The sequence below is a fragment of the Lissotriton helveticus genome, chromosome 11 (assembly GCF_964261635.1).
Source record: "Lissotriton helveticus chromosome 11, aLisHel1.1, whole genome shotgun sequence".
Classification (NCBI taxonomy): Eukaryota; Metazoa; Chordata; class Amphibia; order Caudata; family Salamandridae; genus Lissotriton; species Lissotriton helveticus.
This window is the reverse complement of record NC_136072.1, coordinates 575,319,672-575,332,222: the sequence shown is the minus strand read 5'-3', so window position 1 is coordinate 575,332,222 and position 12,551 is coordinate 575,319,672.

The window sequence follows — 12,551 nt, the reverse complement described above, 5'->3', positions numbered from 1 at the left end:
ACCAAACAGGATAATCATAATTATCCACACAATGGTAGAACCCACCCGTAAGCTTTAACTTCACTAGAGACACACAGAATTCATGACAACTGAAAAGACTGGAGTAAAGCCTAAGGGTGGGCGTAACTCACGTAACTAAGTTAAGGATGCGGCGAGTGCCCCCACCCACCCAGCCCTGCCCCTACACCGCCCCGCCGCTCTTACCTGTGCCGGCCACCAGTGGCATAATCATTAAGAATTCCGCAAGTTTACATATAATTATGCAAGAAGAGTAACCCTGCATTTAGCACTATTTCTTTGCACAAATATGCCCCCCGTGTCCAAATTAGCTGCATGAATGCATTTTGTACTAAGAAATAGTGCTGAATGCAATAAAACATGATTAGCATACACAAGATTCCGCTTTTGCTCACTAAATGTGCTCTCATGGTTGGAGTTTTTCCCCAAAATCTTTCTTAATTATGCTAGTTGGAGTAATCACATTATTATTGGTAATTCTGAGTCAAAGAGTAATGTGGAATTAACGAAATTGCTCCGATACTCAGGTATAATTGAAATATCGCCAGTCTCTAGTCAAGACTTGAAGCCAATTTCCACCAGTCAGGAAGCTCTTCAATGAACACTAGTTCTTTGCAAGCTGGCAGCATAGACACCACTGTCATTTTCACTGATTTTGTTAAAAAAACAAAACTGCAGAGTGTGAATTCTGGAAGATTGAACTGCCTGAGGGTGGCAGGCTTTCTTGACCATCAACAGATGGAATAGAAGCAGTCTCGACGCAGTTGGTGTAATATATATATATATATTCATTTTGCAGCGGCTAACTAGGCCCTGGATGAAATCTGCCATTATCTTTGATTGGAAGAGCTACACTTTTCTCTCGCTATTTCCTTTGAAATGACCCTTTTATTTGGCTTAAAGAGATTGTTACCGAAGAATGTTTATTGTTGTTGGTATGATATTCTGATATATTGTGTTTCAAAATCCAACGTGATTCATAGGTTTAGAGATGTTCAAATATTGATGATCATACTTGCCAAATAAATTAAATATAGTACAGATGTATGAGCACATCTTCTAATGTGGTAAATCATGTTTCACATCGGTTTTGTCGGTGATAAACAGGCTTTTTCTTCTTGCTCACCTTTCCTTCACTGTTCAACATCTTTATAAGACTCTCCTGTCCTACTCCGGACTTGGGGTTCATGTTTTCATTTGCATACTGACTAAATGCAGATATTCTGGAATGTTAGTGTGATATGCGTCTGGGTATACACATGGAATGTTCAGAGTGGAAAGAATGTAAAGTATGCAATGCCAATATGGGATGTGTGGTTCGAAGATTAGCAGGTGGAGAGAAAACAGAATGAGAAGTTGACCCACTCACTACTTTGCCTGTTCTTCTAGTCCCCTTCCGCTTCTGTATGGAACGTATTCAATAAATCATTCTTGAATCATTCTTGTGCATCAGCTTCGTTGGCATACTGACATAGAGATGAGAAGCAAGGAGAGGAGCAAGGAGAGGAAGGAGCATGAAGCCTGAAAGAATTGTTTGCTGAAATTGACTATTTCTTGGATTTGGACAGGATGTTGAAGCACCACTTAGGTAATGTATAAGATTCTCTATACACAAAGTAGGAGTTGACTTTCTTGGTAAGAAGGGCTTGAATAGTCCTTTTGCTGCACCAAGAGGACCTGGCTATCAAGTTAGGTCCCAGCGCAAAACTTCTGGTGAATGTAATAGAAAGGAGTGAGAGTTAGGAGTATAGGAAAGACCATGTGAGTGCTCGTTTAAATACATTTAGAACAGATTTTGCAGTCAAACTAGAACGATATAAAGCATTCAAATATCACATAGTTTTGAAGGCAGGTATACAACATTAAGGGGGTCATTAGGATGATGGGTGGACTTAGTCCGCCCGCCATCCTATCGGAATTTGGGACCGCCCGCCATAAAGGCGGGGTTCCCATGGGGGGTATTAGGATGTGCCCGCCACAGTGGCAGGCACAAGCTGCATTTTTAGCATTGTGGCGGGCGGTGCTCTCAGCACCGCCCGCCACAATGCTAAAAATGCACTACAGCATTTGCATAAACAAAGCGGCAGGCACGGCGCGGTGCCTGCCACTTTGTTTATGCAAATGAAGGGGGTACCACAGGTACCCCCCCGTGTGCAACCCCCACCCCTACTTCACACTGGGGGCCCGCTGGGGGCCCCCAGATTGAAGACGGCATGCCTTTTGCCACCACGGAAAGGCATGTCTGAAAGCCCATGCTAATATGGCTGGCGGTGTCTAATAGACACCGCCACCATATTAAACATTTTCTCCCACGGCCGCAAGGCGACCGGGGCGGAAAAGCGGCGGACAGTCTTTCCGTCCACCACGGTCCCCCCCGCCATTCTAATATGGCGGGGGGGAATTCTGGAGAGGATGTCGGGTGGATTGCCCCCGCCAGGCCGGCGGTGGCTACCGCCAGCCTGGAGGGGGCAATCCGCCCGACATCATAATGGGCCCCTAAGTATGTTTCCCAGATGCAAGGAGAAGTTGAAAGAAATGTGAGGGAATTTTTCAATATGAAATTATGAACCAAGGGGCTTAATATGATTGCGGTTTTCCCGCATCCTCCGGGCCGGCGGAAGCCAGTGCCGGCCCGGAGGATGCGGGAAAACCGCCGCGGAGCCTCAAAAGACCTCCGCCATATTAGGATGGCTGGTGGGTCTGGCATTCTGTCCGCAGATTTTCCGCTGCGGTCGCCTTCCGACCGCGGCAGAAAAGCTTTAACATGGCTGGCGGTGTCTATCAGACACCGCCAGCCATATTAGGATGGTGTAAAATGTATGCTTTTCCGCTACGGCTTTTCCGCCGTGGAAAAGCATACAGACCTTCACTTAGGGGGCCCGTTGCAGGCCCCCTGGGTGAAAGGGGGGTGGGGGTGCACATGGGGGGTACCTATGGTACCCCCCTGCATTTGCGTGCACAAAGCAGCAGGCACCACGCGGTGCCTGCCGCTTTGTGCATGCAAATGCGATGCATGCATTTTTAACATTGCGGCGGGTGCAGCTTGAAGCTGCACCCGCCGCAATGTTAAAGATAGAGGATGTGACCGCCACCCTGGCGGTCACATCCTAATCTGCACGGAGGGAACGCCGCAGCCCATGCAGACGTTCCCTCCTCCTCTGGGATCGTGGACGGACTCAAGTCCGTCCGCGATCCTAATCGACCCCTAAGTGTCTTCTCCGATTGTAATGCCACTAAAAAGTTTGGGAGATCTTTGTCCCTACATTGATTCATGTAGTACAACTGAGGAATATTAGGTGTGCCAAAATCCTGTCAAACATTCTCGAAATGATTTCAACAGTGGCAGGAGCAACAAGGGAGTCATAAAGTGCAAGGATTCGAAACACCTTACAGCATCTATAACATCAGGAGGGTTGTTTCAATACAGGTACATTCCTTTTGGTCTTTCAGCTGTCTTCAGGAGTTCATCAGTTGCTAAAAGAGACATTGCATGAATAAGAATTAGCAGTAGCATTCCAAGATGACATTCTTCTCTTTGGGAAGACCATAATGAACATGACAACAACTAAGGGAAAGTCCTGAGTGTTTTCGCCGACAAGCGTTTGAACTTAATATTGGAGAAGTGAAAATTCAGTGGCAATATTCTAAAGTATGTGGGCCACAACTTTGTTGCAACTATAACAAAACCTAAATCCAATCCTGCAAGAGCCACTCTTGAAGCACCACAATCTGAAAAACAGCTGGCCTAATTTTTAGGATTAACTGCATATCATTGGATATGTTTGCAAGGACATACACAGACATTGAAAGCATTCAGAAGATTTTGTTGGAAAGAAATGCATTTTAAGGGTGGACTCAAGCGGTTTTTAAGTGGGAGTTGTGCTAATTGAACGCAATGGTGTATTGTAGCATATGGATTGCATAATGTCATGGATGCAGAAATTAACTATTCTGTGGTGAAGAAAGAGTTGCTGGTGTGTATGTTGGAGGGCTGAACAATACAGGACATTCGTATGGGGAACAAATTGTGAAACTACAATCAACCATACCCGACTTGTTAATATTTTATCTCCAGGGGAGGGAGAACTTTAACACCCTGATTAACCAAATATTTAGCAACATTGCAAGCATTTTGCTTTACCATTAAGTTTATGCCTGGAAGGAATGATATCCATGTGGATTGCATGTCTAGGATGCTTCACATAGTGAGGAAGAACCTAAGGAGTAGGAAACAGACTGTAAGGTATCTTTCACCTGAAATGATGTAGGTGATGGTTGTTAAATTGGTACATTTTGCGTCACTCAAGCTGAATGGAATAAGGATATGGGGCTGGATTAAAAAATAAAGAAGGTTGTAGTGTGTACTATCAAGGGTGACCAGAAGAAAAGAAGGGGCATATTTACAACGGCTTTATCTCTGCTTTTTTGTTTTTTAAAGCCCTGTGGGTCGCATCAGCAAGGTTATCACCGTTTTGCAGGGAATATCGCTGGAAAACCAGCGATGTTCCCTGCAAAACGGCGATTTCCCCGCTATCGCTGGTAATTATATCGCGTTGTACATAATGCAGTAGCAGGGCGATATAATCCAGCGATAGACGGCGATAAATAAAAAAGCGCTAAGCGCGCTTTGCGTTTATTTATCGCCGTCCTTGAAAAAATGCCCGAAGTTGTTAAGGGTATTCAAGTCCTTTTATAAAAGATACATTTGCATTGGATAATGGTGTATTAATACAAGGAGTCAAAAAAATATATTTTTTTGTGTTGCGAAAGATAATCTGTTCGTCATGAAGGCTATTTAGGCATTACCGGCACAAACATACGCATTAGAGATTTGTAGGACCTGCGATGTAAGTATTGATTCATTTTTGGTCAGTGAATGTGTCATTTGCATGAACACGGATAAATCGGTAAATCCTTGCACAATTAAGCCAAAATCATAAAAGATGTTTGAACGCCTTTGAAGGTAATTAGGCATTGAGTGTAGGACCCTTTACAGTTCTCACTTTGAAAACATGTATTGTGTTACCTTAGTTGATTATTATCTGAAGTGGCCTAATATGGATTTGGTTGAGAGAGCAACAATAGAGTAGGTTTGGTAGTTTCTTGATGACAATTTTGCAAGAGAAGATTTACTGGAAACCTAATGTCTGACAATGGTAATCGGTTTTTCAGTGTGAGAATGAAGAAATATTGTGATTATATGTGAAGTACTCGTGGAGAATTGCAGACTTCTGTTCTGAAACTAGTGCTCAGTTTGAGCAAACTGGCAAGGCCATAAATTACTTTCCCCTCCAATTTTGACCTCCAGTAATATTTAGTAGTGAGACCCAATGATTATTCACTTCCTGTTGTGCCCCTGATAAATGTTCAGTAACAATACCAAACAATTTATATTACTTAGCAAGTCCTAGAGAAATAATAGAGCTCAAACCTTGTTTCATAATGTTTTTTTCAATGAAAGAGACAGACCAATGATGAGTCCAAAGCTCTGTTAAATTTATAAAAGGGTAGGATGAGAAAATTTGATCTGCGATATGGGAAGCCATTTAATAAAAAAAAAGTTTTTATTCTTTTTTGATTGTAATACAAATCATTCATTGCACAGTAATTTACAATAGTATTTTGCACATGTCATTTTGATTCCTGATATCGGGTTGCTCCCTCCTTCATTCCCCAATATTACAGGTTCACTAATAATAACATTAGTCTTCTTCTAGAACTTACCTTCCTGTTCAAGTGGTAAAACTTCAATTTCCATTCATCCCCATCCCCAGGATAGCACTGGTCTCTACAGTGTCTCAAAGTTTTATTTTATTTTTTATTTTATTTATAAAGTTTTATGTCGCGCGAACATGATCCCGAAGGATATCAGAGCGCTTTACAATTTGAGGGAGAGGAAGGTAAAAGTTGCAATACAATCATCAAAGGGATAACAACCCATACAAATCAAATATGCACATCAAACAAGTATTTTACAATCAAAGGGACAACAAGGGTAAGATAATGACTGGAACATAGCGAACTGGGCGGGGAGCAAGTGAAAAGTAGAGCAGAATAATATCAAGCGCAGGCCTTAGGGTGAAGGTCCAAAGCATTAGAGCTGACGATCTAAAAACTTTTAAGGTAGGAACTTGTTAATGAGGAATCTTTTTACTTCCAATTTGAAGGTAGTCTTGGAGGAAATTATGTGTATTTCCGGTGGGAGAGAGTTCCAGATCTTCGGCGCAGAGCCGGAGAAGGCTCGGTGACATGTTCTCTTTTTGCGAAAGATCTGTGGTTTAAGGATGAGAGAGTTAGCACTCCGAGAAGGTCTACCGCCTCCGGATAATTCCAGCTTTTGCGCTAGATAACTGGGGGTTTTGAAATGGAGGGCTTTGTGAGACAGAAAGGCAATCTTTAGCTGAATTCTTGCTTCATAGGGCAGCCAAATTAGGGATTTTAAGACTGGGGAGATGTGCTTGTTTCTTTTGGTACCAGTAACCAATCTAGTCACCGCATTCGGAGAGGCCCTTAGTGGGGACCAAGGTTTATTTGGGGAGGACACAGAACATAGCACTGCCATAGTATAGTCTCGGTAGAACAAGTGCTTTGACCACTTGCTTGAAGTCAGCTTGTGGGAGGAAAGGTTTGAGATTCCAGAGTATCCTCATTAGGTGATTAGCTCACTTGCACACATTGCTGATATGACTTCATGTTCAGATGCTGTTTTGCACACATTGCTGATATGACTTCATGTTCAGATGCTGGTCTAGGGTGATTCCGAGAGATTTGACTGAGTCAACAATGAGGAGGGGGTAGGGGGGTGGCAGTTGAAGGTGGGGAGGTGGTTCATCCAAAGGTCAAACTTGGGGAAGTGATTTGGGGGAAAAGAGCAGGAATTCCGTTTTGGAGGTGTTGAGCATGAATGTAGATGTCCCCTGCATCCCTTTATATAATAAAGGATTCAGCTCTAGTCAACATAAGCACAGTGCTTTTAAAATCGGTGGGCATGTAACTTCTAAACAGTCTTCCTCCATGTAAATTCGGACTGGCTATCAAACATTGTTAAAGTTATCTCTGTCTTTTACTAGATGGCAGTCAAATCTCTCTATTGCAGGGGTCGCCAACATTTTCTGTAATAAGAGCTTCTTATGTTTAATGAAAATCAGTCCAAGTTACTGATATTATTAGAGTTGTAATACTGACCACATCAGACCCGATTATATTAGTGGCCACCCTATGCAAGATTACCAGCAGTAATCGCCTCAGTGCATCAGGCAACGTTGCCAATAGTAATGTAAAAAAGGCTGTGTCAATGTAGAATACCTCTACATGTGCAATATATATCAGTCATATCTGCAATGCCTCTGACACCAAGGGAATGTTATTATTAATAAGTCTCCTCAATGCCACATGTCTTATCATATATCAGCTTTCAATATATTTTCAGAATTCAACTATTTTTCATCAATCAGCTTATAAATTCTGTAAAATACACATCTTTCAATTTTGGTACACATATATTAATTCAGCCAAGCAAAATCTAATTTTGTAAGCTGGGATGCACAGAGTACAGCTACTTATAGGAAGCTGGAGAGCTACAAGTAGCTCGCAAGCAACTTGCTGGAGAAGGCTGCCCTATTTACTTTGTATTCCAAATTTCTTTTTTTTTCCATGAAAGGAAATCACAGCATAGCCCGGGACAATTGAGTTATTTCGTGAATTGTTAGAGATTAGGCGGCTTGGCCACTGTGAAGACAAGTGCCTTTTGGCAACAGCATTTTACAGACATATTGTCAAGCTGAAAAGGAATAGAAGTGTTTAGTAAAGCTGGACATTAGAAGATAACATGTAGGTTTTCTCAGAAAAGGTCAAAGTTACAAGAGATAGAGAAGGCTCTTCCAATGAGTAGCTCGTAAGCTACTGGTAGCTCTCCCCCTACCAGTAATTAGCTCTCCTGTGTGTAGCCCATCAAACTAAATTAGAAGCGTTTGCTTAGTTGAATTAATACATGATTGGAAAGACCGTATTTGAAATAAAAATGTGTGTACTTTCTACTTTCAGAATTCATTCATTCAAAATTATTAACTTGGTGCTAGGGGCACTGCAGTTATAGCTGTCACGTATTACCAATAAAGAGGCATTCCAGATTGACAAAGCATTTTTAGCATTACTGCTGCTAGCAATGTCTGATGCATGTAGGTAATCATAACGCGCAATATAGGATATGGTTGCCACTAATGTTATATTTTCTGGTGTGGTTACTACTACAGCTCTATTATTATTAGAGGCTCAGGAGGATTTTCATTGAACATAAGTAGCCCTTATTACTATAAAAGGTTGCAGACCCCTGGCATAGAAGGAAACCGTGGTAGCATTAAACAAAGGGAAGAAGCAGGATATCAAGGACTTATAAAGTATGGGGCATGAGAAATATGTTTGCCAGTTCATAAACAGTAACAAAGAAACAGAAAACAGCTGCACATGGATGTGTGTAGGGAGGGTTATACGTGCATTAAACAGTGAGGGCAAAAAACAGAAAATAGACCATGCAGAGGACCGACAGCAGAGATATACACATGTTGGCAATGGCATTACACAGACCTATAGAGTACCAGAAGCGAATGTAGTTGAAAATCTAGTAGGAAAAAGAATTAATCTTAATTCAGTAAGAGCTAAATAATGGCATCTTCATTGACAAAAAGATAAATGCAGAAAGAGGAAGTAGACTAGGGGCCCGATGTAGGTAGGCCGTTACCGATCGGTAACGGCCGAAAATACCGATTTAGGGCCCTTACCGATCGGTATACTGGCATCGAGATGTAGGGCTCAAAAAAAAGTACAAATCGGAGCGAAAACCGAATCGGAATGATTACCGAATGTAAAAGAATCCGATACGTACATACCGAAAATCGGATACTGTACGAATCGGTAACACACCGAATCGGATGCAAACACCGAATCGGTGCATGTACCGAATCGGTAGTGACACCGATTCGGACATAAGCCGAATCGGTGCATGTACCGAATCGGTAGTGACACCGATTCGGACATAAGCCGAATCGGTGCATGTACCGAATCGGTAGTGACACCGATTCGGACATAAGCCGAATCGGTCCATGTACCGATTCGGTAGAGACACCGAATCGGACAGAAGCCAAATCGGAGAACCTACCAATTCGGTAGAATCACCGATCGGGAAAATCCCCGCTTCGGACAGATGGGGAGATGTAGGGAGGCACAGAAACACCGATTTTGGCTCAAAATCGGTAGAATCCACTCGGTAATTACCATGGATTACGATCAGGTGGTAACCAACTCCAACCCATAAAAACAGCCCCAAAATGCATTGCAACTTGCAGGATGGCAGCTTTTTATGTCATAGCGAGGCGGCTACGGCTACAGCAGCAAGGAGAGAGGGAATGGCAAAGAGAGGAGCAGGTATACAGACAGCGTATCACCCTGGTCATGCTGACAGATGCAGAGATCCTACAGCGGTACAGGCTGGACTCAGAGACCATCACAGACCTCATTAGGGACCTCCAACCCCTGTTGCAGCACCCCACCCCAAGGGCACACGCAATCCCTGTGCAGGTGCAGGTGCTATGCTGCCTACACCTGCTGGCGTCTGGCAGCTATCAAAGTGTAGTCGCTGTGGCAGGAGGGGTGACCCAGAGCAGCCTGTCAAGGTTCTTCCACAAGTTCCTTGATGCCATGATCCAGAGGATGGCCCACTACATTTCCTTCCCTGCAACCCAGGCAGAACTGGTACAGACCAAAGCAGACTTCTACCAGATGGCAAGATTCCCCCACATCATTGGCTGCATAGACGGCACACACATTCCGATTTGCCCACCATCTGACACAGAATACATCTACCGCAATCGGAAGTCCACTCACACCATCAACGTACAGGTGATCTGCAATGCGAAATGCACCATCACAGACCTGGTAGCAAAATTTCCGGGTAGTACCCACGACTCCTACATTTTCCAACAGAGCGGCATCTATGCACGGCTGATGGCTGGGGAATTTGGAGAAGGATACCTCCTAGGTGAGACACATCATCAGCCCCCCATAACCAAAAACAGCAAAGTGAAATACATGTATGCATGTAAGTAATTTTACCCCTTTTCCTTCTAGGCGACAGTGCATATGCCCTCCGCTCATTCATTCTCACCCCCTACCTCAACCCCTCTACACCCAGCCAAAGGAGGTATAACCGTGCCCACAAAAGCACCAGGAATGTTGTGGAAAGGACATTCGGCATCTGGAAAAGCAGGTTTAGATGCCTGCACAAGAGTGGAGGTGCAAGGCAGTATACCCCCATCACCTGTTGCAAAATCATAGCTGTCTCTGCAATGTTACACAACCTTGCGGTGAAGAAGGGCACTGAGGTGGAGTTGAGTGACTACGAGGACCATGATGACGACGAAGCTGTGCCACTAACACAGCCAGCTGGGGTGTGTACGCCAAGTGATGGCAGATATAGACGTGAGGAGATAACAGCAAACTATTTCTGAGTGAGTACAAATGCACAGACAGGTGAATGGTTGTGTTGAATAAGCAATTTTTAATACTGTTGCTACACAGTTACTGCACTGATGTGCAACAAAAAAAAGGTGTAATAGCAATGAAAACAAAAGTCTAGGGTCCAGGTTGCCTCACCCGCCCTTGCTAGGCTATTTCTTTGAGCGCTTTGCAGCCCCACTGTGGTGTCCCTCACCCCCTTCAGAATGACCAGCGGCATCTGCGGAGCGCCTGGTGCTCCTGCGTGGCTCTGACGCAGCGCTGGCCGGGCTGCTGCGGCTGCTGCTGTCCCCAGCATCCCCCAGGTCCAGGGCAGGATTTGCGGCAGTGTTAGAGATGATCAAGGCCTCCATTGCTGTCGTGATGCGGGCCATTCCCCTTGTCAACTCTGCGGTATTTTGTGCTAGACTAGACTCCATGTTGGCACCGCGCTGACAGAGTTGTGCCGTTGCTGCAGCAAGGCGGCTTAAGGAGCGGTTCTGCACCCGGGCATCCCGCCTGCGCACCACCTCTTGCTCCTCCAGTCTGCCACATAACTGTGTGATGGCAGTGGTTAGCCTGGCTAAACCTGCTACTGCCTCCTTGTTGGAATCCACAAAGGCCTGAAATCCTTTCACCATTTCCCCCATCTGCAGGTTGTGCTGCAGGAGCTGGCGTTGGCATGCCATGATGGATTTCGCCTGCTGCCTTTGGATCTTCACCATATTACCTTCGAGGCCCCGGAACACACTGGCCTCCCGTGCTGGGTCTGCAGTGGTGGGAATGGCACGGCGCCGGGTACTGCTGCTGCCCGCCTGCTGAGTGGGCTGGGGTGCCACTGGTGGGGGTGTGGTGCTGGCCGGGGCCTGAGCCCCTGCTCCCAGGACAGGGTGTACTGGAGCCACAGTGGCAGGAGCTGGTGTAGGTGGAAAGAGCTCCCTTGTCGGGGAGTTCTCTGGGGAGAACTGCAAGGGGGGTGTGCTTTGCATTTGTGGGGAGTGAAGTGCATCAAAGTCAATTGTCAGGTCTCCCTCAATACCCAGCCCTATGGTGTTTTCCTCCTCCTCCTCCTCGGCAGCCTGACTCGTGCTCGGCCCTGCGAGTGCAGTGGTAGATGGTGCTGCTGCCTCCTTTGGCAGTGGTTGTCCGCCTGATGGTGCCCCTAGGTACAAAGAAGCATTTGTAAATAGAGTGCCGATGTATTACAGTCAGTACAATTAAAGCATTCCACATGTCCTAGCATCTCCGTAGAATGTGTTCCACTGTTTCATGTCTTGTGATTCTGCACTGCCATATTTTGATACCTTCTGCTGACTGGATGTACCATGATGCTTGTCTCTTGTATGTTGGTTACAGTACTGTGCTGGGGTTTGGCTATGCATTGTGTCTAATGGGGAGGTGTCTGGTAGGGTGTGTCCTGATGCGCATGCCTCTTACCTGTAGCTGTAGCTCTGGCTGAGCTGTCCAGGGTCCCAATTCCGGTCACGCTCTCCCTCTCAATGGTGCTGGAGACCAGTTCCTCTAGCTCGGTGAGGGGTGGCGCCGGGTTCCTGCCACCACCAGTGACTCCAGCCTGCTTCTGGATCTCTGCCATCTTCCGTTTGGTCAGGCTGCGGATGTCGTAGAAGCGCTTCTTCAGCTCATCCAGGGACCTGGGGGTGACACCCACAGCGTTGACCTTTTGGGCGATTTGGCTCCAGAGCCTCCTCTTGGTGCTGTCTGGCACATTGAGGGACAGCTTTCCGAATAGCTGCCGGTGCACCCTCACCACCTCCTCAACCAACACCTGCAGCTCGGTGCTGCTGAACTTAGGCTTCCTCTTCTGGCTGGACTTCTGGCTCTCACTCTGGTTTGCCATCTTGCTCTGAACAGTTCACTACCTCCTACTCCCACTGCTGCTAACTGTGACTGCTCAGCTCAGGCTGGCTCTCCGGAAAGTTCTTAATTGGCTGCACCTGCCAGGGTTGCCACTCCCTGTTTGGGTGGGGGAGGGGGAGCCACCTCATTGGCTGAAGCGGCTTTTACCGAATCGGCTGTATCCGATT